General features: G+C 37.6%; 1 pseudogene; it reads left to right on the top strand.

The window, feature by feature from the left end:
* LOC113831069 overlaps positions 1 to 23,578 on the top strand; it is a 130,788-nt pseudogene extending 107,210 nt beyond the window's left edge.
* The last annotated feature ends 3,162 nt before the right edge of the window (positions 23,579 to 26,740 follow it).

The following is a 26,740-nucleotide window of genomic DNA, read 5'->3' as shown; positions in this document are numbered from 1 at the left end:
CTATACTAAAATTTATTAAGCAGACATAGCACTTCATAACAGAAACAAGTGCAGAGAAAGAAAGGACAGCTCCATAAATTCCTGAATACAATAGTCACATTTATTAAGTGTCTAGTAATCTATTTGGATGAAAGTTGCTAAACAATGTGAGATCAACAAGATTGCATCTACAATTGGTTTGTAAAAGTTGCTTATGAGAATTCCAGCTTTTCATTGTTTTTAAGAGCCCCTTCTTGTAGTAACCATTCATTATTGACAATATAACAATGCCATTTGTTTTTCAAATAAGGGACTTTATTGATTTAACCAGGAAAGCATAGTAACTCAGGAGTCCATGGGAAAATGTCCATATTGATAAAGAAAGACAAGGAAGAAAGGAAGAAAATCCATTAGATGATGAAATGCATATAGCTAAGTTGATTCCTATGGACTCATAAATAGGAAGGAGTCTCCCAAACAAGGATAATCTTGACTGGATAGAATGTTCACTTCAGTTCTTTTTTAGTTCATATGATACAGTGCTCAGAGCTACTGATGAAAGAGGTGATTATACAAGAAATTTCTCATCTATAAAATGCTTACAAATGTGAATTGTAATCCCAAAATTTTAAAATTTAGATGTATTGAATCAAAGTGCTCTACAAGAGTTACTGGGAATATTGCACTGTTGTTGGATGCTAGAAAGGAAGAAAGAGAGAGAGGGAGAGAGAGAGAGAGAGAGAGAGAGAGAGAGAGAGAGAGAGAGACAGAAAGAAAGAAAGAAAGCACACCAGTAGGTATTTTAGAGCATCAGTCTTGAAGAGACAAGGGTAAATCATATGGAGATAATGTTTATTTTGTTTTAAGTTTGTCTTGATACAACAGACATAACTGTATGTTATCCCAAAGTTCCCTCAGAATTGTCTTTGTTTTTTTAAAATAAAACAATTCCCCATGTCCTACTTTGCTTTGACTTTTTAGTGTTAAATAAAGAAATTGGGGAAACTTTGGCTTTTGTTTGGTTTGTCTTTTCTAAAAATTTAATATTAAAGAATCCCTTAAAGATATCTATAAAAACACAATCAGTTGAAGGAAATGAGTCAAAACATTCAAGACCTGAAAGTGGAAACACAATCAAATAAAGAAAACCCAAACTGAGGAAAACCTGGAAATGAAAAAATTTAAAGACTACAACAGGAACCACAGAAGGAAGCTTTACCAACAGAAAGAGTATAAAAACCAGAAAGGATGGAGAACATCAAGAAAACAAGGCCCTCTACATCAAAAAGAACACTGGTGTGAACTCACAAAGACTGAATTAGCATGGACAGGGCCAGCAGAGGTCTGCACCAGCTCCTTTGCATGTACATTATGGCTTCCAGTTTCAGTGTTTCTATGGGATTTTTGAGTATGCAAATGAGTGGGTCTCTGATTCTTCTGCTTTCTTCTGATTTCTTTTACTTCTGGTGGCTTATGTTGCCCAACTTTGAGGTATAATAGTTTTTGTCTTGCCTTATTATATTTTGTTACATTTTAAAACATAGGCTCTGGCAGGTGAAAGACACCCACAGGGCAGCCTGGTATCCATATTGTGATAAAATCATATTCATTTAGTAATCTGTGTTTTCGAATTTACTTTAGGAAAATAAATATTTTCACACTTTCATTATCAGACTTCCAAGAATTTTGTTTCTGATATAACTTCATGTAAACTAAGCTTAGATTATTCCATATCTTTTCCTTTAATTCTATGAATTAGGATTAATACTACTCCAATTTGAATAAACTAAGACTTTTCTATTATAGTAAAAATTTGAAAGAATATAAATTTAAACGAATTTAAGAGAGTTTTTGTATTCCAAAAACTAATGTCTACATGCAACCAAGATTTAAATTGTCATAAAATACATCTATTTTGGGTATCATTTTCCATATAATCTAAAAGTTAAGTAAGGAGGATCTATTTCTAAATTAGTTTCTTAATGCAATCTTTGTTAGGATAACGTAGATGATGTCTACTACTTATCCACCATGTGCAATTATCTTGTAAAGAGTAAATGTTGTCTCATGAATAATGAGAAGCACTGCAAAGCAAGCCAATGTGAGGATGGCAGTATGATTTTGCCACTGCAATTATGATTTCCTTGAAGACAGGGACTCTATGGCATACCATACCGTAACAAACACTATAGTGGTTTTTTAATTTCCTAAAGTATAACATAATCATAGAAAGCACAGTTTCCGTTGCTATACAACAGATTGAGAAAAATAGTTCTTCCTCGTGATTTTATTTTCCATGGCCCCATTTAACACTAATCATCTGTGATCCAAAAATATTAAATATAAAATTATAAAAATAAATTCAGAAGTTTAATTTGAGCCCTATTCTAATAAATAAAAGATTTGCTTTTATTTTGCTTTGTTCTGACTGGGACAGGAATCTTTCATTTGTTTCAATAAATACACACAATTAATTCACCCATTTTGGTGTCTTTACATCTATTTTGTTATCAGGTCACTTGTTGCTTCATAACATTTTTGGTGCTGCATATAGTACAAAACATATTTTGGAAGACAAAGAAACAGAAATAACAGTCTAATACCTTTATGATGATGTTTTAGAATTGTTCTACTTTATGACTAGTTTTTACTGCTTAATGATTTGCTTTATTATTAAATTCAAACTTATCACAGATATGTATATTATAGAAAAAATGGGTACTTAGACATGTGAGATCCAATGGCAGACTACAGGCTTCCCCATGGTACCTGTGGAAAAAAACAAATTCAGAATAAAAAAAAATAAGAAAATACGAAAAAATAAAACTACAACATTATTTTTCACTCTTTCCAAACAAATAAAATAAAATCAATTCAGAGCTGAATAGGTGGTTAAAAGCACTGTTGCTCTTGCAGAGAACTCCAGGTTCAGGTCTCAGCACCTATAGGGTGGCTCACAAACACCTGCAACTGTAGTTTCATAGGATCTGACATCTCCTTTGACATTCAAGGACACTAAGCATGAAAAGGGTATAGACATATATCCAGAAAAAACACCCATAAACATATGGCTCATACCATTAATCCCAGCACTTGGGAGGCAGAGGCAAGTGGATCTCTGTGAATTCGAGGCCAGCCTGATCTACAGTGGGAGTTCCAAGACAGCCTCCAAAGCTACAGAAAAACCCTGTCTCGACAAACCAAAAAGAAAAAAAAAAAAAACTAAACAAACAAAAACGAATTTAATTGAATATGAACATAACAGCTCAGGAAATGATCTAAATAATTAGAAAAAAAGGATTGCAGGAAATTAAAAAGCTTTTGCATTTCAATTGAAACAATGAGCATAGTGAAGAGACAGCCAGCAAAAGAGTATTATTATAAGATCTTTGCGAATCAATATAACAAAAAGTTGGTTCTTTGAGAAAATCAACAAAATAGACAAAACTTTATCCAAACTTACCAAACAATAAAGAGTGAACATGCATATTTATAAAATCAGGAATGAAAAGGGGGTCATAACAACAGACACAGTGGAAATCCAGAGAATAATCAGGTCATACTTTGAAAACCTATGTTATTCAAAATTTAAAAATCTAAAGGAAATGGACAATTTTCTGGACAGATTTCATTTTCCAAAATTAAATCAAGAACAGATAAGCAACTTAAATAGATCTATAACCTCTAATGAAATTGAAGCAGTCATTAGAAGTCTCCCAACCAAAAAAGCCCAGGACCAGATGGCTTCAGTGCAGAATTCTACCAGAAATTCAATGTACAGCTAATACCAGTTCTCCTCAAAGTATTCCACACAATAGAAGCAGAACGGTCATTACCAAACTCTTTCTATGAGGTCACAATAACCTTGATACCCAAGCCACACAAAGACACAACTAAGAACGAGAACTTCAGACCAATATCCCTCATGAACATTGATGCAAAAATTCTCAATAAAATATTGGCAAATCGAATCCAAGAACACATCAGAGAAATAATCCACCATGATCAAGTAGGCTTCATCCCAGGGATGCTAGGATGGCTCAACATACGAAAATCCATCAATGTACTCCACCATATAAACAGACTGAGGAAAAAAAATCACATGATCATTTCACTAGATGCAGAAAAAGCCTTTGACAAAATCTAACATCCCTTCATGATAAAGGTCCTGGAGAAATCAGGGATAACAGGAACATACCTCAACATAATAAAAGCAATATACAGCAAACCAACAGCCACCATCAAATTAAATGGAGAGAAACTCAATGCAATTCCTCTAAAATCAGGGGCAAGACAAGGCTGTCCACTCTCTCTATACCTCTTCAATATTTTCCATGAAGTTCTAGCTAGAGCAATAAGACAACAAAACGAGATCAAGGGAATACAAATCAGAAAGGACTAAGTCAAACTCTCACTATTTGCAGATGATATGATAGTCTACATAAGTGACCTGGAAAACTCAACCAGGGAACTCCAACAGCTGATAAACACCTTCAGCAAAGTGGCAGGATACAAGATTAACTCAAAAAAAATCTGTAGCCCTACTATATACAGATGACACATTGGTGGAGAAAGAAATCAGAGAAACATCATCCCTTACAATTGCCACAAACAACATAAAATACCTTGGAGTAACACTAACCAAAAAAGTGAAAGACCTGTACCGTAAGAATTTTGAGTCTCTAAAGAAAGAAATTAGAGAAGATACCAGAAAATGGAAAGAACTCCCAGGCTCTTAGATAGGTAGGATCAACATAGTAAAAATGGCAATCTTGCCAAAAGCAATCTACAGATTCAATGCAATCCCCATCAAAATCCCAACACAATTCTTCACAGACCTTGAAAGAACAATTCTCAACTTTATATGGAGAAACAAAATACCCAGAATAGCCAAATCATCCCTATACAATAAAGGAACTTCTGGAGGCATCACCATCCCTGACTTCAAGTTCTATTACAGAGCTATAGTCCTGAAAACAGATTGGTATTGGCACAAAAAATAGACTGGTGGACCAAAGGAATAGAATTGAATACCCTGATATTACCCCACACACCTATGAAAACCTGATTTTTTACAAACAGTCCAAATTTACAGGATGGAACAAAGAGAACATCTTCAACAAATGGTGCTGGCATAACTGGGTGCAGACATGTAGAAGACTTCAGTTAGACCCAAGCCTATCACCTTGCACAAAACTTAAGTCAAAATGCATCAAAAATCTCAACATAAACCCAGCTACACTGAACCTATTAGGAGACAATGTGGGAAATACCATTGAATCAATCGGTACAGGAGACTGCTTCCTAACCATTACACCAGTAGCACAGACACTGAGGTCAACAATTGATAAATGGGACCTCCTGAAACTGAGAAGCTTCTGTAAGGCAAAGGAGACAGTAAGCAAGACAAAATGGCAACCCACAGACTGGGAAAAGATATTCACCAACCCCACATCTGACAGAGGGCTGATCTCCAAAATATACAGAGAACTCAAGAAGCTAGTCCCCCAAACACCAAACAACCTAATTAAAAAAGGGGGGTACAGAACTAAATAGACAATTCTCAATAAAGGAATCTAAAATGGCTGAAAGACACATGAGAAACTGTTCAACATCCTTAGTCTTCAGGGAAATGCAAATCTAAACAACTTTGAAACACCATCTTACTCCTGTCAGAATGCCTAAAATCGAAAATACCAATGACAGGTATTGGAGAGGATGCAGAGAAACAGGAACACTCCTCCACTGATGGTGGAGTGCCAACTTGTACATAGTGGAAATCACTATGGCAACTCCTCAAGAAAATGGGAATGAGTCTACCACAAGATCCAGCAATTCCACTCCTAGGCATATACCCAAAAGAAGCACATTCATATAACAAGGACATATGTTCAACCATGTTCATAGCAGCATTATTTGCAATAGCCAGAAACTAGAAGCAGCCTAGATGCCCCTCAAACGAAGAATGGATAGAGATATTGTGGTACATTTACACAATGGAGTACTACTCAGCAGAAAAAAACAATGGAATCTTGAAATTTGCAGGAAAATGGATAGAACTTGAAGAAACCATTCTGAGCGAGGTAACCCAATCACAAAAAGACAAATATGATATGTACTCACTCATGCGTGGACCTGCTTCGTGATACACAGTAGTGACCATGCTTTATCAGAGCTGTTTTTAATGATGTTTCTCAGAATAGTTTCCTCCCAGATGATGACTGAGAAACTAATTTTAAAAAAAAAAATACTGGTGCCAAGTACCACAAGAGTAACAGAACTGTGCTGCATTCTGGGATTTTGTTATTTACTTTTTTGGGGTTGTTTTTTTTTTGTTTTTGTTTGTTTCTTGTTTTTTTAAAACTGGAATGTGCTGGATGTCTCTACAATTTTGTTCAAAGGACTACAGAATTTTGTTCAAAGGAAAAGCTGTTGCTGCTATTGATGCATAACATATTGCCATTATTGCTCTTTTTATATAAATATAAATATTTACATAAATATATGCTAAAAAAATAAAAAAGATCTTTGCCAACCATACATCTGAGAGACAATTAAGTTCAAGAATAAATAAGAAATTCAAATTTAAACACAAAATACCCAAAGCATACAATCAGTAAGTGGGTAAAAAACTCAAGAGGATGAGCCAAAGTGTAACCCTTCATATGGGATGGGCTCTCAAAGTCCCTTCTTGAACTTGGGAAAAATACTAATCCACCACCAGAGGCTCCCTGGAGTACAGAGGCCTCCTTATTGACATCCATGTTCAGGGGTCTGGATCAGTCTTGTACGGGCCTCCTGGACAGCATCTGGGGTCGATGTGCTCTCCCTTGTTCAGGTCAACTATTCCTGCAGATTTCTCCACCCTAGTACAGACTTCGTTCTTCATTCCTCCCTCTCTTCAACTAAATTCCCGATTTCGGCTCATTGTATATCTGTGGATGTCTGTCTCTGTTTCCATCAGCCACTGGATGAGGGCTCTAGGATGGCATAAAGAGAAGTCATCAATCTCATTTTAGGGGGAGGGTTTTTAGGTTATCCTCTCCACCGTTGCCTGGATTGTCAGATCGTGTCATCCTTGTAGGTCTCTGGAGATCTCCCTGGTTCTAGATCCCTTCTCGGGCCTATAGTGGCTCCCTCTGATATCTTATCTCTCATCCTGCTCTCTTTCCTCTATTCTTCCCCCAACTCAATGTTTCTGTCCCTCCATTTCCTCGCCTCTTCACCTCTTCTCTTGCTCTTATTGTAGCAGCTCCTTTCCCCCCACCCTCATGCCCACAATTAGTTTGGGAGTTCATGCCACTTCCATTCCTGGGGACCATTTATTCCTTAGAGTCCTTCATGTTTCCTAGTTTCTTTGGTGAAGAGCATTATATACTGGTAATCTTTTGCTCTATGTCTAAAATTCATATATCAGTGAGTACATACCATGTTTGTCTTTTTGTGACTGGGTTACCTCACTCAGGATGGTTTCCTCTAGTTCCATCCATTTGCCTGCGAATTTCAAGATTCCATTGCTTTTTTCTGCTGAGTAGTACTCCATTGTATAGATGTGCCACATTTTCTCAATCCATTCTTCAGTAGAGGGGCATCTAGGTTACTTCCAGGTTCTGGCTATTACAAACAATGCTGCTATGAACATGGAACATATGTCCTTGTTGTAAGTACATGCCCTATTTGGGTATATACCCAAGAGAGTTATGGCTGGATCTTGAGGTAGACTGATTCCCATTTTTCTGAGCAACCGCCATACTGATTTCCAGAGTGGTCTTACAAGTTCGCACTCCCACCAGCAATGGAGGAGTGTTCCTCTCCAGCATAGATTGTCATTGGTATTTTTTATTTTAGCCATTCTGACAGGCCTGAGATGGTATCTCAGAGTTGTTTTGAGTTGCATTTCTCTGATGGCCAATGATTTTGAGTACTTTAAGTGTCTTTCAGCCTTTTCAGATTCCTCTGTTGAGAATTCCCTATTTAGTTCTGCACTCCACTTTTTAATTTCATTGTTTTGTGTTTTGGTGGCTAGCTTCTTGAACTCCTTATATATTTGGAAATCAGTCCTCTGTCAGATGTGGGATCGGTGAAGATCTTTTCCCGTTCTGTGGGTGGTCGTTTTATCCTACTGTCTGTTTCCTTTGCCTTGAAGAAGCTTCTCAGTTTCAGGAGGTCCCATTTATTAATTGCAGACCTCAGTGTCTGTGCCACTGGCGTAATGTTCAGGAAGTGGTCTCCTGTGCCAATTTGTTCAAGGGTAGTTCCCACTTTCTCTTCTAGAAGATTCAGTGTGGCTGGATTTATGCTGAGATCTTTGATCCATTTGCACTTAAGTTTTGTGCATGGTGACAGGTATGGATCTATCTGCAATTTTCTGCATGTCTGAATCCAATTGTACCAGCACCATTTGTTGAAGATGCTATCTTTTTTCCATTGTATAGATTTAGCACCTTTGTCAAAAATAAGGTATCCATAGGTGTGTGGGTAGATATCAGGGTTTTCAATTCTATTCCATTGGTCTATCAGTCTATTTTTGTGCCAATACCAAGATGTTTTCACAACTATGGCTCTATAGTAGAGCTTGAAGTAGGGGATGGTGATGCCTCCAGAAGATCCTTTATTGTAAAGAGTTGTTTTGGCTATCCTGGGCTTTTTATTTTTCCATATAAAGTTGAGTATTGTTCTTTCAATGTCTGTGAAAAACTGTGTTGGGATTTTGATGGGGATTGCATTGAATCTGTAGATTGCTTTTGGCAGGATTGCCATTTTTACTATGTTAATTCTACCTATCCAAGAGCATGGGAGATCTTTCCATTTTCTGGTATCTTCTTTAATTTCTTTCTTTAAAGTCTCAAAGTTCTTATTGTACAGATCTTTCACTTTTTTGGTTAGTGTTACCCCAAGATATTTTATGTTGCTTGTGGATATTGTGAAAGGTGATGTTTCCCTGATTTCTTTCTCATTGGATTTATCATCTGTATATAGGAGGGTTACTGATTTTTTTTGAGTTAATTTTGTATCCTGCTACCTTGCTGAAGGTGTTTATCAGCCATAGGAGTACCCTGGTAGAGTTTTTCGGGTCACAAATTTAGACTATCATGTATCTGCAAATAGTGAAAGTTTGACTTCATCCTTTCCAATTTGTATCCCTTTGATTCCCTTTTTTTGTCTTATGGCTCTAGCCAGAAGTTCAAGTACAATATTGAAGAGATATGGAGAGAGTGGACAACCTTGTCTTGTTCCTGATTTTAGAGGAAACGCTTTGAGTTTCTCTCCATTTACTTTGATGTTGGCTATTGGTTTGGTGTATATTGTGTTGATCATGTTTAGATATGTTCCTGTTATTCCTGTTCTCTCCAAGATCTTTATCATGAAGGGATGTTGATTTTGTCAAAGGCTTTTTCAGCATCTAGTGAGTTTTGTGATCATGTGGTTTTTCTTTTTCAGTTTGTTTATATAGTGGATTACATTGATGGATTTTCGTATGTTGAACCTTCCTTGCATCCCTGGGATGAAGCCTACTTGATCATGGTGGATGATTTTTCTGATATGTTCTTGGATTCGGTTGGCCAATATTTTATTGAGTATTTTAGCATTGATGTTCATGAGGGATATCGGTCTGTAGTTCTCTTTCTTAGTCATATCTTTGTGTGGCTTGGGTATCAAAGTGATTGTAGCCTCGTAGAAAGAGTTTGGCAGTATCCCATCTGCTTCTATTGTGTGGAACCATTTGAGGAGTACTGGAATTAGCTCTTGTTTGAATTTCTGGTAGAATTCTGCAGTGAAGCCATCTGGCCCTCGGCTTTTTTTGCTTGGGAGGCTTTTGATGACTGCTTCTATTTCATTAGGGGTTATAGTTTGATTTAAACTGTTTATCTGATCTTGATTTAATTTTGGTAAGTGATATTTATCCAGAAAGCTGTCCATTTCCTTTAGATTTTCCAATTTTGTGGAATACAGGTTTTCAAAGTATGACCTGAAGATTCTCTGGATTTCCTCAGTGTCTATTGTTATATCTCCCTTTTCATTTCTGATTTTGTTAATTAGCATGCTCTCTCTCTGCCTTTTGGTTAGTTTGGCTAGAGGTTTGTCTATCTTATTGATCTTCTCAAAGAACCAACTCTTTGTTTCATTGATTCTTTGTACTGTTTTCCTAGTTTCTACTTTGTTGATTTTGGCTCTCAGGTTGATTATTTCCTGGCGTCTACTCCTCCTTGGTGTGTTTGCTTCTTTTTGCTCTAAAGCTTTCAGTTGTTCTGTCAATTCTCTAATGTGACTTTCCTCCAGTTTCTTCATGTGAGCACTCAGTGCTATGAACTTCCCTCTTTCAGGGTGTCCCATAAGTTTGGGTATGTTGTGTCTACATTCTCATTAAATTCTAGGAAGTCTTTAACTTCTTCTTTTATTTCTTCCTCAACCCAGGAATGGTGCAATTGGGAGTTATTCATTTTCCACGCAAATGTAGGTTTTCTGCAATTCATATTGCTGTTGAATTCTAGCTTTAATGCCTGGTGGTCTGATAAGATACAGGGGGTTATTTCAATACTTTTGTACATGTGGAGGTTTGCTTTGCTGCCAACTATGTGGTCAATTTTTTAGAAGGTTCCATGTAGCGCTGAGAAGAAGGTATATTCTTTTGTGTTTGGATGGAATGTTCTATAGATATCTGTTAAACCCAGTTGTGTCATAACTTCTTTCAGATCCTTTGTTTCTTTGTTAAGTTTCTGTCTAGTAGTTCTGTCCAATGGTATAAGGGGGGTGTTGAAGTCTCCTACTATAAGTGTGTGTGGTTTTATGTGTTGTTTGAGCTGTAGTAATGTTTCTTTTACAAAAGTGGGTGCTTTCGTATTAGGGGCATAGATGTTCAGGATTGAGACTTCATCTTGATGGACTTTTCCTGTGATGAGTATGAAATGCCCTTCTTTATCTCTTTTGATTGCTTTCAGTTTAAAGTCTAATTTGTTAGATATTAGGATTGCTACCCCAGCTTGTTTCTTGAGCCCATTTGATTGGAAAAAATTTTCCCATCCTTTTACTCTGAGGTATCGCCTGTCTTTGAAGTTGAGGTGTGTTTCTTGTAAACAGCAGAAGGATGGATTCTGTCTTTATATCCATTCTGTTAGCCTATATCTTTTTATGGGTAAGTTAAGACCATTGACATTTAGGGATATTAATGTCCATTGTTCATTGGTTCTTCTTTGTTTTGGATTTATTGTTGATGGTATCATTGCGTGTGGATTTTGCCCTCCTGTTTCTTTTTTGGTGAAATTAGATTAACTACTGCCAGTGTTTTTGTGAGTGTAGTTATGTTCGTTGGGTTGGAATTTTCCTTCCAGAGCCTTCTGTAGTGCTGGATTTGTTGATATGTATTGTTTAAATCTGTTTTTGTTGTGGAATATCTTGTTTTCTCCATCTATAGTGATTGAAAGTTTTGCTGGATACAGTAGTCTGGGTTGACATCCATGCTCCCTTAGTGCTTGTAGGGTATCTATCCAAGACCTTCTGGCTTTCAGAGTTTCCATTGAGAAGTCGGGTGTGATTCTGATTGGTTTGCCTTTATATGTTACTTGGCCTTTTTCCTTTGCTGCTCTTAATATTTTCTCTTTACTCTGTAGATTTGGTGTTTTGATTATTATGTGTCAGGGCGACTTCTTTTTGTGGTCCAGTCTGTTTGGTGTCCTGTAAGCTTCTTGTACTTTCATAGGCATATCCTTCTGTAGGTTGGGGAAGTTTTCTTCTATGATTTTGTTGAATATGTTTTCTGTACCTTTGAGCAGTGTTTCTTCACCTTCTTCTACACCTATTATTCTTAGGTTTGGCCTTTTTACGGTGTCCCATATTTCCTGGATATTTTGTGTTAGGGTTTTGTTGGACTTGAGGTTCTCTTTGGTTGATGAATGTATATCCTCTAGCGAGTCTTCAGTAGCTGAGATTCTCTCTTCCATCTCTTGAATCCTGTTGGATATACTTACATCTTTAGTTCCTGATCGTTTATCCAACCTTTCCATTTCCAACATGGTCTCATTCTGTGTTTTCTTTATTGTGTGTATTTCAGCTTTCATGTTTTGAACTATTTCAAGAGCTTCCTTCACTTGCTTGGATGTTTTTTCTTGGCTTTCTTTAGATTCTTTAAGAGATTTATTTATTTCTTGAATTTTTTGGTTTGTCTTTTCCTCCAATTTGTTTAATTTTTTGTTTGCTTTCTCTTCTATTTCTTTAAGGGATTTTCTTGTTTCCTCTTTAAAGGTCTCTATCAACTTGCTGAGATAATTTTTGAGGTCCATCTCATCTTCATGCTCTGTGTTGGGCTTTTCAGCTCTTGCTGGAGTGGAGTCCCTAGATTCTGGTGGTGTCATATTGGTCTTTCTGTTGTTGAGTGAAATCTTATTCTGTCTTCTCCCCATATCTTCTTTTAGTGGGTGCAGGTGGGTTCTCTCTATCTCCTCTTGTGGCCCAGTGGTGTGTGGGGGCTAGGAATTCAATGTCCATAACTCTAGATGATCTTGACGCTCCTGGTAGTCTCCTCACTGGTTCCTAGTTCCTCGGTTGTTCGGCGGAATGGAAGAATGGGGTGCTAGCAGATTTGGGGCGCAGGGAGCTCCTCCCTGCCTGGGCATGTCTGGCCCAAGCCCGCAGGCACAGGCGGGGGTGGGGGGATGGGGTGGTCCAGGTGTATGCTGTTCTGGCCTGGGGTTGGGAGTGGGCAGAAACTCACTCACCTAGTTCCAGGTCTGTGGGCGGCGGAATGGAAGAATGGGGTGCTAGCAGATTCGGGGTGCAGGGAGCTCCTCCCTGCCTGGGCTTGTCTGGCCCAAGCTGGCAGGCACAGGCAGGGGTGGGGGGATGGGGGTGGTCGGGGTGTATGCTGTTCTGGCCTGGAGTCGGGAGCGGACAGAAACTCACTCACCTAGTTCCAGGTCAGTCGGCGGCGGATCAAGAGGAATTTTTTAAAACATGAAATACTAATAGAAAATAACCATATAAAAAGATTAGCATATGGAGAAAATGTTGAATAATGTTAAGTCATCAAGGAAATATCCAAGTCCATATGACTGTCTTCAGGACAAGCAAGAGCAAATGCTTCCAAGTATGTGAGTAAAAATTACCAATTTTTCACTGGCATAAATGAGTACAACCCCAATACATCAGAACACATGTTCTTAAAAAGAGAAAGGGAAACTAACATATAAGGCAGGTATACCACACTTGACTGCATGTCCAAAGAAATTTAAGTCAACTCAGACGTGCTTATTCATTCATGTTTAATGCAGATCTATAATAGTCAAGATATTAAGCCAAGTTACACATCCATCAACCAGAGAAAGTATAAGAAAAATTTACTCTATACATATACAGATGCAATGGAGTCCTTTGCAACCAAAATGAAGATTAACATTATGTAATTTTAATGAATATGTAACTGGACATCATCAAATAGCCTATTAATGCAGAACTGAGAATAACAAATATCACAGAAAACTAGTTTTAAAAGTGTGTGTGAAAATGTCATTATGAAATATTTTATGCAATTTTCCTTTGCATTTTTATTTCACATGTACAGATATTTTGTGTATTTGTGTGTCTGTGTACCACATGTGTTCAGTGTCCTCTAGGGCCAGAAGAGGACATTGGATCCCCTGGGGCTGGAGTTCATTGTGGGTGTTAGGAATGTAACCCATGTCCTTTTGGAAGAGCAGCAAGTGCTCTTAACTGCTGAGTCATCTCTGCAGCCCCCAGTATGCTAAAAGTTAAAGATAAAAGACAGACAACAATGTTGAACTTAATTTTTTTCCATTTGTACAGGGGTAACGCACTATATTAAATATGTAAGATCTTAAAAAAAAGACGGGATTTTTAGAGCCCATCCCTTGTGAAGGGATGCTCTCTTGACCTGAACACATGAGGAAGGGACTAGGCCTGGCCCAGGATGATGTGGTAGACTTTGGGGAGCCCCTTTTGAGGGCCTTACCCTGCCTGGGGAGTGGAGGGGGGATGGCTAGGGGCAGGTGGGAAGTTGGAGGGATGGGGAGGGAGAGGGAGAAGTGATTGACATCTGAAGCAAGCTTGTTCCTAATTTGAACTAATAAAATAAAATAAAGACAGACAACAAAAAAGGTAACAAAATAAATCATACCTATACAGGTAAGACATATAAGTAAATCATATATATATACATATATATATATATATATATATATATATATATATAGAGAGAGAGAGAGAGAGAGAGAGAGATCACCATGCTTCTGTATGTGCCTGTGTGTCTGTGATACTGTCTCTGTCTTCTACTCCATCCACTCCCCTCCCCTTGCTAGCTCTTATGCACATATATTGTGTTTGCTGCTTCTGTGGTTTTTGAACACCTGATAGTTTTCAGGCAATCAATGTCTTTTGTGGGTAAACATTAACTACCCTACAAACATAACTGTAGTGGAATACTACTTTAAGTATGCAAAGATGTGGTAGATTTATTTACATTTCACAATATTACTTTAGCTATGTAAAGGTATCTTGCATTTGTTTAACTATGTAAAGATGTTTTACATTAGTTTAATGATGTAAAGATGGATTATTTGCCTGCCTAAGATACCTGATTGGTCTAATTAAAAAGCTGAACTGAATAGGATTACCAGTCTACAATCCACACTGCCAGAGGAGCTAGGAAACAAGGAGGACACCAAGAGAAGATTGCATAGTCCCTCGAAGAAGGGGAAGGGGAAAAGAACCCCTGAACAAAGTGTGAGCACGGGGCAGGGGAGAAAAGAGGTGGGAAGGGAAGAAAGGGAGGGGGAGGAGAACAAGAGGACTGAGACAGGGGAGGAATAGAAGAGGGCAAGAAATGAGATGCGTTGATAGAGGGAGAGAGTAGAGGTTATTGGAGAGGTCTGGCACAGGAGAAATGTTAGGGGATCCACAGGGATGATCCCAACTAAGAAGCCTGGCAGTGGTGGAGAAGATGCCATTAATACCCTTCTCCTATAATGAGATTGACGCCTACCTTGGTTACCAACCCTAGAGTTTCATCCAGTAGCTGTTCAAAGCAGAAACAGGAACCCACAGGTAAGCACTGAACCGTACTCCTAGAATCCAATTGTGGAGAGGGAGGAGGGATGAGCAAAGGAGCCAAGATGGTGCTGCAGAAACCCACAGAAACAGTTGATGTGACCTAGTGAAAGTAAGGAGACCCTAATCATAAAGCTGGGGAAACAGCATTGGACAGAACCAAGCCCTCTGAATGTGTGTGCCAGCTAGGAGGCCAGGGAAGTCTATTGGACCTCTAACAGTGTGGCCAGTCTTTAATCCGAGAGCACAAATGGACTTTGGGAGCCCATTCCCTATGAGGGGATACTGTTGCAGCACAGATACAGCAAGGATGCCCTGGACCCTCCCCGAAACGATATGACAGACTTTGAAGGTCCCTGGTGGAAGGCTTCACTGTCCCTGGGGAGGAGTTGGGGGATTGGGGAGAACTTTGGAAGATGGGAGGGTGAGGGAATGGGGAGAATGGATATGTAAATATGAGTAGCAATTAAAGATTTTAAATTAAAAAAAAAAAAGCTGAACAGCCAATAGCTTGGATACAGGTAGCCTGGCAGGCAGAGAGAAAAATGGAATCTAGGGTAGAGGAAGAGGAAAAAAAGGAAGAAAGAAAGGAAGATGCCTGGGACCAGCCAGTCAGGAAGACAGACAAGACAAGACAAAAGCAGGGAAAACAGGACATCCAGAATGAAAGAAAGATAAAAAGCCCTGAGGCAAAATTCAGATGAAGAGAAACAGGTTAAAGTAAATTATAAGAGTTAATGGGACAAGAATAAGATAAGGCCAAGCATTCGTAATTAATACATTTCCATGTCTTTATTTGGGAGCTAATTGAAGGCCCAGAGAAAGCCTTCTGCACACAATCACCTGAAGCAACACATATTTACTGCCCCATGGTTTATGAGAATCATAAATATAGATTATTTATAAACAGTTTATATAGGTTATGTTATATATACAGGGTCTCACATGACTGCAGTTAGCCCTTAAGCACATTGTGTTTCTACATGTTGGCTGGGCTGAGCAAATATCTGCTTTTAAGCTCTTTGAAGCTGTTTCTATGATTAATTTCCTTGCAGATATTTGACTTAGCATCTCTGTTCTCCAACCCTTGGCTAAGCACCAGTCTCAACTTACAGATATTGTATGTAGTCCTTTCTCTGTTAACTTTCTGTCATTGCTGCTTACCTATTAAGGGAGGAAAACCTTTGGTCTACAAGACACCAAGCCCAATCTGAAGGACTTACCTCACTCAGGATTGTTTTTAACATATGGGGCTTGAAATTAGGGCACTGAGAATACCCAGGAAGTGCTTTGGAACTGAGCTATATGCCCCACACCATCTTTTTCTCTTTTGGTTTTGAGAAAGGGTCTCACTAAGTTCTCCAAGTTGGTCTAGAACTGACAGTCCTCCAGCCTCAACTTCCCAAGAAACTGAGATTATATACCTGTGTTACAAGGCCCAGCTCTCTAGCTAACTCACAGTCAGTCATGCATTAATTATATCCCCAAAAAAGCTCCTAAGCATTCTCACATATCTAGAAACAAAGTCACACCTATGGTCAAGGGATAGAAAGTTAGGGGCAGGAACCCTGGACTGCTACATTAGCTGTCTGTTACCGAAAATATCTGACTTTAAAAAATAGTCCAGACTCTGCATTTTGATAAACTTATCAGTTCTGTCACTGGTCATAGCACAAATCTTTTATTCTCCTTAACCCCCATTTTTTTATCTCTAAGAAACTGGTTTGCATTATTATTGTACATGACCATAATGATTATGTAGGAATTCATTACCTGGTAATGATATCATCTTTATAATTCAACCATTCTGTGCAGAACCAGAAAAATATCGGAGTTGACCCCATCTTAAGTTATTTCATTGAACTTTTCAGGTGGAAAATAAACTAAAATAGCAATAAAAGTGTAAACAGATTTTAACTTCTTGCACTCTTGCTTCAATTGTTCATCATAGTAGTACAGTTGCAACATCTGTGGCAATATATCCAAGACAATCACTGCATAAAAGCAAAAGGCTTGTTTTGCTTTGTAGATTTAGTGAGGTCACTTAGCTCCATCGCTTTTCTGCCTGTGGTTACACAGGAGCATACAGACTGCTTACCTCATGGCTTCCAGGAATAAAAGAGATATAGAAGTGGAAGGGTCTCAACATCCTCCTCAAGCACACTTTCTCAACTATCTGACGTCTAATAACTAATAAGCTGACTTTTAACAAGCCCCCTCCTGTTACAGATTCCATGACATTCCCATGAGAACCATAGGCTTGATGTTTAAAGAACAATTGAGATTCAAATAATAGTTGACATGGAGATGATGAAAGAGAAAGACATGACTATTTAAATAAACAAAATTTGCATGTGTGCAGGGACAGAAAAAATTCATTAATTTGCTAAAGAAATTTGATCTGTCACTAAGATAAATTTACTGAAATATATATTAACACAGTGTGAAAACTAGAGAATTTAAGTCAAAAAGCTAACTTTAGATGACAGCTCTACACTTGAGCAAATTACATATTTGTACATATAACACTGCTTGTCTCCATGAGTTATTGAAAATATTAATTGAAATAAAATTGTATAGCATTTTTACATTATAATGAATCCCAATTAAAACCAGATAGTATTTTATACATATCATTTTATTGTAGTAGTATTTTAGCTGTTTGGAATTGAGATTTCACTCAAGTTCTGATCACTGATATTTATGTTCTCACCAAAAATTTAAGTTACTAATTTTTCTTGACATTAGAGGTACAACTCAAAGTATTGCCTGTCCCAGAATACCTGGTGTCCTAGTTGGTTTTAATTGTCATTTGGCATAATCAAGCATCACCTAAGCAATAGTGTCTCAGTGGATGAAATGACCATGTTATGTTGGCATGTGACTGGGTCTGTGGATAACTGCCTTGATTGGTGATTGATGTGGGAGGGTCCAACTAACATTGAACAGAACTACATATAGATTGCCCTTGGTTGTCTAAGAAAAATCTGAGCACAAGTCAGTGGAAGTGAGCCTGTCATCTTTATTTCTCATCACTTCTCTTTCTGCTTTGTAAATTATTTCTTGGCTTCTCTCAATATTCATTTCTAACCAGGAACTGCAAACTGAAATAAAGCCACTTCTCCCCAAGTTCCTTTCAGTCATGATGTTTATTACAACAATAGAAAGCATATATTTTTCAGCCAGAATTTGTTTTATTTTTTAATCTGTTTTTTAGTTTTAGAAACAATCTTATTTTACATATCAATCTCAGTTCCCTCTCCCTCCTATGTCCCCTACTGACCCCCCCAACCCACCCACTCCCCAAGGATAGTGAGGACTTCTACAGGAGATCATCAAAGTCTATCACATCCTTTGGGGGAGGGCCTGGGCCCTCTTTCATGTAGCTGGGCTGGAATAGTGTTACAATAAATCTTTACTCCAAAGCCACCTGAGTCCTAGTGCCATGTGGGCATTTTCTGCCACACCGCCCAAGTTCCGCCTACCGCCACATTAAGGTCCCAAGTAACGCAGAGAGACTTTTATTAGGTACAAATGCTGCTTGGCCAAAGACTAGGATTTCTTATATGCTAGCTCAGTCTTAATTATAATAAATATATATATTGTATTAGACTTATCTTATAGAGGACACCTTCTGCTGGTGCCTTCTCTTGCCAGCAGATCACATGGCGACTCCAGAGAAGAGACCAGGAGGAAGACAGAGAGAAAAGGGAATGACTGCTTTCCTGTCGTTGCTTATATGTGAGTCTGACTGCTATGTTACTTCCTGCCTGGATCACAAGACTTCTTTACTACATTTCCCAGAATCCTCCTTGACTCCTAGTCCTACCTAACTTGCTGCCTCATTGGCCAAAGAGTACCTTATTCAACAATCAATAAGATTGTTGAATACATAGAAAGAACCCCCCATCAGAATAGTATCCCTCCATAGGGAATGGGCTCTCAAAGTCCATTTGTGCATTAGGGATAAACACTGGCTCCACTATTAGAGGTCCCATAAACTTCCCAGGCCTCCTAGATGGCACCCACTTTCAGAGGGCTTGATGTCTCCAATACCTGCTTAAGTACAAATGAAAAATATAGTAAGTCAGGAGAAAACAACCCATAGGTAATATCCATTGGGTTTGCCATGTGAATTAGATATGGGGTAGGTATATTGGAGTTGAACTTTAAGGGGGAAAGGATGGGCCTATATTGCTCAGGATAGATATTAACAGCTCTATAATAAACAAGATTAGAAACCATTAAAAGTTGCTAACATCTCTGTCTCCAGCTCATTTTATTTTCATCATAAAATTTATCTGTGAGGAAAATTTATGTACTTGATAATTTACTAATGTATTTTTAATCATGTTCCCTGGAACAAAGAACAAATTTGTCTTGCCATTGTATTGTTAGAATAAACAGCTTTTTGCACATAGTAAAAGCTCAATAAATATTTATGTTCTCTTTCAAAAGCCACTTGGTCTAAGAGAAGAATTTCCATGTTAATTGTTCCAGAGCCTAGGTAATCTGATGGTTTTTGTGATGGTATTGAATTTTTTGTTTTACTCATTTAACTTCATAAATAAATATAAATTCAGGCATTAGAGACATAGGCTGAAAAAAATATGTACAGGTGTAAGGCTGGAGAGGTGGCTCAGTAATCAACAGAAATGACTGTTCTTACACATGTGTCCAGCTTAACCCCTGTCACCCACGTGTCAGCTTACATCTCTCTGTAACTCCAGTTCCAAAGAACCTCACACCCTTTTATGGCCTCCTTGGGCACTGCATGTACATGGTGCTCACATGTATTTATGAAAGAAAAATAATATACATATATATATATATATATATATATATATATGAGTGCAAGAGTATATTGTAAATATTATTTATATACAAAAAAGCTGTGGCTATTGTATATAAATTACAATTTCCATGTTTAAAGGAACGATAACAATATTTTTCTCTAAAGGTCCTTAAACTGTGATTTCTTTCCGGTAATTTTGAAGTATCAATAGTCAGAGTTTAGCTTTGTCATGAACCTTGGAAAGGCTCCAGCATAAGCACCCATTTTCTAAATATAAAAATCAGTGAGTTGAGAGATTTACTGGCTCCCCCACATTGCCAAGACTGTGTGTTTAAAGAGATACTAGGACTCAAGTCTCCTGATCTTCTATCCATTCTTCATCCGTGGTGCTTCAAGCTTTTTGAAGGTTACTATTTTCTTGCTTGAATCCAGCTCTTTTTTTTTCCCTTCTGACTGTCATATGCATATTTGTTCCCATGACATATCATCACTGATGCATTTACAACACTGCATCTGGACGGTTTGTAGCCAGTCACAAACATTTAAGGCAAATTCACTTGGTAATGCTTTGTCAGTTTTCCAATAAAAGAAAAGACAGCAGCTGAGGTATGTATCTGTCCCATTAAAAACAGGGCAGAAGAACAAACAAGTTTTAAACTACTTTTGATGACTTGTATTAAGAAGCCTTGTCAGAAAAGAGGAAATTCAAAGTCTGATTAGTGTTGTCTGCTACATCATCATCTATTAAGAGCCCCTAGTCATGCTGCTTGTGTGTTGGAACAATCTGTCACAATGTCATCATAGGCTGCTGTTTTGCTACCCCATCGCAGAAACAAAGTGTGGAATTTTTTAGGAGAGCCTCAGAGCACAAGCATTTTACAAGAAAATAAGAAAGGAAGGAGGGAAGAAAAAATATGTTTTGGTGGTGTATAATTTGTTTCCAGAACTTGTTCTGCTGGTCTAATTGTTTTTTTAAGACATTGTATTCTAATATCTTTCTACTTCACCCACTTATCAATTTCTCTAACTCTGAGTAGAAATGCAAGCAAATTTCAGAGTAGGAAAATGTGTTCTACTGGTTTGTTTGTAATTTTGTTCCTGGAAAACATATGATAATAAGAAGCACTGAAATATATATATATATATATATATATATATATATATATATCTTCTAGTCTAAACTTTTACATTGTTTTCCCCTTAAGAATCTATGGAAATTCAAATAAACAAAATCTCATTGTACACACAATGCTCAAGCTGGAGTCTGGGTACTTCTGTCTCAATGGTTCCTTCCTACATTCCTTCCACTTGTCTTTACTTGACAGACTCCTATTTTTCTTCCCTTATAATTTTAATGTTGAATTTATTTAAAACTAAAAAGCAAGTGTCAAAGGAGCTAGTCTTTTCTTAATGGGTGTTATTTAGCAGAGGACTTCATGCAACAGTATTGGACCTCACTCCTCAAATGAATTTTATCAGAGACAAATATCATTCTGTTCAATCAGATCAAATTGATCTCACTGCAAATTCATCTTGCCCTCCAGTGTTTAATATTCATGAAATGTGATACAGAGTAAGACAGCTGCCTACCTTCCATAGAACTTTGAATACTTCTACAAATATACTAACTTCAGGCAGAAATCTCATCTACCATATGCAATTGCTCTCTCAAACTTAAAATGTAAAAATATAATCACAGAATATAATCAACTATTTTATGGAACTTGGGTGGAATAAAGTCCCTTATAGACTTGGGTCTATAATAGTTACTGTTCACCTGGTTTGAAATTCTTAGGATACAACATTGTCATTCTTATAAAGAAATTTGCCAGCCTGGTGGCACACACCTTTACTGCCAGCACTTGGGAGGCAGAGGCAGGTAGATCTCTATGAGTTCAAGGCCAGCGTGATCTACAAAGATAGCTCCAGTACAGTCAGTGCTGTTACTCCAAATGATGGCTTCCAGTGGCTAAATATTACTAAGGTATCTAACCTCAACGTTCTTATTCTGTGTTTGTGTTGATTTTAAGCTCTACCCTTTCTCTTCTGGTCAGCATTCTAGTTATAACCATAATTTGTGTTACTCTCATGATTTTGTAAATTTTTGGAAGCGATATTAAAACTTGCTTTGTGTCTTTTATGGACTGAAGTTTATCTCTAAATGTTGAATGTTCTAACCTGCAATTCTTCAAAATATAACTATATTTACAAATTAGTATTTGAAATAGGAAAATCAAAATTGACATTTAAAATGTGAATGGACCTAGAAGCCATGTTAAGCAAATCTTGTAGAATTAGAAAATTAAATACTACATTTCCTTTGGTATGTAGAAACTACGTGTGTGTGTGTGTGTGTGTGTGTGTGTGTGTGTGTGTGTGTGTGTGTCTGTCTGTCTGTCTGTCTGTCTGTCTGTCTGTCTGTCCATCACAAAACTAGAAAGTAGAACATAAGAAGGGAATATAGGTTTTCAAAGGTAAGAGGAAAGGATAATGAAATATATATGACATGAATGCAGAGAAAAGGAGTATTTAGGGGGAAAAGGGAACAATGAGATAGGGCAAGAGGATGGGGAAGGGCTGTCCAAGAGGGATAAACAAGAACAAAGTATATTGCAAAGCATGTATACAAATGTCATATAAAATCTACTACTCTGAGTACTGAAAATTTAATTTTTAAAATGTGATGTATGAATTTAAGTGAAGTCACTAGGATGTTCCCCAATCCAGTGTGACTACCCTCATTTTAAAAAGAGGAAATTGCAGTACAAACAAGGATAGAGGAAAGAACATGTTGATGACACTGAGAGAAAATGTCTGTGTAGGGTCTAAAGACTTCAGAAGAAACAAGCTGTGCCTGCCCACCATCTGCCTTTTGACTTCCAAACAGTGAGAAAATACGCTTCCGTTGCTTAGGCCATGAAACCTGTACTACTTTATTACAGAAACGTTGACAAATACAAGAGCCAAAAAAGCAGAAAACATATCCATTTACCAGAGCAAGGGCACCATGACATTCCCTGTGCAACTCTACTAAAATTACCTACTAGGTCTTTTCATGCCAGGAACTTAGGAAAAGCTCTCCTTTTACCATTTCAAGCTCATTATTATTTACTCTGATACACTACAAATTGCAGAACTCATCATCTACAACAAGCTTCTATTTTAAAAACAGATGTTTAACATGAACAAAGTGAAAAAAAGAAAGAACAAAGATAAAACATTAAAAATTGCCTTTTGGCCTCAGGAGCCATCTTTCAGTAACTTGCCAAAATGGATAAAGGGAAAGAAGAGCGCTCCCTATATGTTCTCCAGGTCGTTTAAGAAACGTGGAGTTGTTCCTTCGGCCACATACATGAGAACCTACAAGAAGAGTGATATTGTGGACATCAGTGAGTGGACACCGATCAGAAAGGAATGCCCGGTAAGTGTTACCATGGCAGAACTGGGATAGTCTACAATGTCACCCTGCATGCCTTAGGCATCATTGTAAACAAGCAAGCTAAGGGCAAGATTCTTGTGAAGAGAATTAATGTGCGGAAAGAGCATATCAGACACTCTAACAGCAAAGACAGCTTCCTGAAGCAGGTGAAGGAAAATGACCACAAGGCAAAGGAAGCCGAAGAGAGGACGCTCAAGTTCAGCTGAAGCACTACCCTGCTTCACCCAGAAGTGCATGCACGCTTTATGAGGACTAACAGGAAGGAACCTGAGGGACTGGAGCCTTTTCCATAAGAATCTATGGCCTAACACACAAAAAGAAATAAAAGACCTAAAAGATTTCATTAACATATGTGAATTAATGTACTTGTGTAAAAATTACTTAAACTGAAATATAGAAGATGAATAAAGAATGCCCCATTATTCAGTTGATGTTGAAATAGATTTGGTTTTGTGTGCACCACTCAAGTTTACTTTCAACAGAAAGATGTACAGAAAATCAGAAGTTTTCCATTGCTTTAATAATAGAGAAGACAGAACTCAAATAAATAACTCTCAATTCAAACAACAATTAATTTCTTTAACCGAAGAAGTATCCAGCCCTAAACATGGTAAAAGAGAATGTATCTAATGGAGTGATCCACAAAGTCCTTGAAGTATCCTTAGCTAAAACAAAGCAATTATTTGTTTGAGCCAAGAAAATTCTTATTAAAGCTTCCTAAATGATAACCAGGTATTCCTTTAAAATGGCTGCTGAAAATGGGAGAAAGAAGTATATCTGTGATATAATGTCTATTTATAGCATGAATAATCACAACAAAGTAAAGGAGCAGGAAACTAATTACCACCGAACCAATTTTCTCATATATATCTCAGTATTTGCTATGGGGCAGAGAGCAGACATTTCATCTCTCTAATGGCACATACGTATTATTAGAATTCAAAAGAATCATTCCATATTCATTTCCAAAGACAAGATATCTCTTTCAAACGTAGCAGTTTTATCATAATTGATCCTTCTTGAGATCAATAGCTCCAGTAAGGTAACATTTGTTTAAGTAAGGTCAGACCTTTTAAAGATCCATGCATATTCAATTGGATTTAAAGGTGATCTTCTTTTCCAAAATGCAATGATCCCCAAGAAACTAACATACATTTTATATTGTCGAAATTAATTATGCACATAGTAGGCACATGAGAAGGGATAGAAAGAGGTGAACTACAGAAATCTCATAGATAACAACAAAGTAATAACATATATTAAGCTGATACACTGAGAAGAGTATAGTAACCAAATGAAAGGTAATAAAGTAGATGATAAAGGTCGAATACCTTGTGTTTCACTTGTTCATCAAGACAATTGCTATTATGTTGGTGTATAATGTGGAAGTTTTTCATTTATTATCAATAATTTCATCTTAACTATATCAAAGTATTGTAATATCTATCAAGTTTAAGTTTAATGTAAATTAATAGTAAGGTTTTTTGCAAAGTCAAGTATTTATATGGACAAGTATCAATTTGTGTTGTGTCTCTGTCCCAAGGAAGGCATCCTGATGATTCTGTCATTATGCATATATCATACAGAATATTTACACAAACTAATATGCCTACAGTGTCACTAAATGATTTTGATCCTTAATTTCTGTTGTCAACTTGATTGAATGTTGAATCACTGGCAGACAATGATGGGTGTGTTTACAATGACATCTCCCATGAAGTTTAGATGAGAAAGGAAGATTCATCCCAAATGTGTATAGTGTCATCCACAAACTGAAGTCTAAGAACAAAGAAAAGAGGAAAAATGGAGGGCCAGCTTACTTCTACTTCTGTCTCTCCCTGCTTGCTGATAGTGGATGTATGGGACCTTGTGCCTCCCACTCCTGTTACTACAGGGAGGGCTACTCACCTGTCAACCCTCTTCTCTATGATAGGGTGTACACTCAGACTCCAATCTAAAATAAACTCTTCCTTCAGTAAATTGCTTTGTTATATATTTCATCACAGCCATTTAAAAGCAACTAATGCAGAAAATAATAGGAGTAGAGCAAGTTGTTGTGGTAAAGATCGTAGACCTTTGGAAGTGATTTGTAGAAAGGATATGGGAAAGTACAAAGATGTTGGCTAGAGATATGCTATGATTCTGTAAAAGATCATTAGACCATTTTTCTAAGACAGTTTGGGAGGCCAGAATGTCAAGAGGAATATGGACAGCAGAGGCTTGGATCATAAAGTATCAGAGTTGAGCAAGGACTCTGTTAGCAACCATGTTATAGAGTATACCTATTTCATGGCAAAGAAAGTGGCTACATTCTGCCCAGATCCTCAGATATGAATTGTGTGGAATTTAGAAGTCGTGGTGGGTGCACACCTTTAATCCCATTACTTGGGAGCCAGAGGCAAGTGGATCTCTGTGAGTTTGAGGCTAGCCTGCTCTAAAAAGTGAGTTCCAGGACAACCAGGGCTGTTAAATGGAGAAAGCCTGCTCAAAAAACAAACACACACACACACACACACACACACACACACACACACACACACACACAAAAGAGAGAGTCATAGACTACATTGTTCAAGGGAAGAAATTTCAAGACAGTCTGTCATTCAGTCTAATGCATGCTCAGCACTTGCTAAAATAAATCACTCTCCCATGAAAGAGAAGAGAAAGATACTTTAACATGTACAGTTTACCAAGGAAAGAGGTGTGAGTGAGATGTATGTAAAGCAGGTACAGAAAAAGAAAGTATAAATATTTGTAAGACATGCAGAAACAAGGAGTATTCTGGTTCTCTTCCTGGAACAATGGGTTCACTGAAGATAATGAGACAACACAGGGGTGCAGGGGTTGTATTCTTTGCAAGGAAGTCCTTCTAGGCTATAATATAAAGATGTAAAGGTGAAGGCTATGCTGCAATGGAGACCTCATGGTGTTATAAACAAATGCTAAGACCACCAGAAACACCAAGCTGCTGGTTCAGAATACTAACAAAATTGAGATAGGTACTACTTATACTGCCAGTAGAAGAAATGGAGCTGGAGGTGAACCATACGTGCGGCCCAGGTATGTTAAGGCGCCCTTCTACAGTATTCTCCCTTCAGGGTCTCTCTTCAAAAACAAATCCATATTTTCTTAAGTTGAAGCCTTTGATGGGTAGTATCTTCATTGGTGGAAACTTTTCTATTGTCCCAGCAAGGAAAATGAGGCTTTTCTTTCTTCTTCTGTTTAACAAGCACAGCTATTTGCTCTGCCCTCTCATTCCTGGCAATTTTAAACTAATACAAACTTCCTCTCTAAAACTCCACATTCTTCATATTTTTACTCTTTTGCTACCATCTTGAAATTACTTCTACCAAATGAATTAGCCCATTTCTTTTTATTCAGTCTCACACAAGTTCTCTGGACACAGGCTGAAACATCTAGATTGTTTACCATACTGTTTCACAAATAGGCCCTACTTTGGTCACTGTTCC

This window comes from Cricetulus griseus (assembly GCF_003668045.3).
Source record: "Cricetulus griseus strain 17A/GY chromosome 1 unlocalized genomic scaffold, alternate assembly CriGri-PICRH-1.0 chr1_1, whole genome shotgun sequence".
NCBI lineage: Eukaryota > Metazoa > Chordata > Mammalia > Rodentia > Cricetidae > Cricetulus > Cricetulus griseus.
This window is presented reverse-complemented; position numbering and strand designations above follow the sequence as displayed.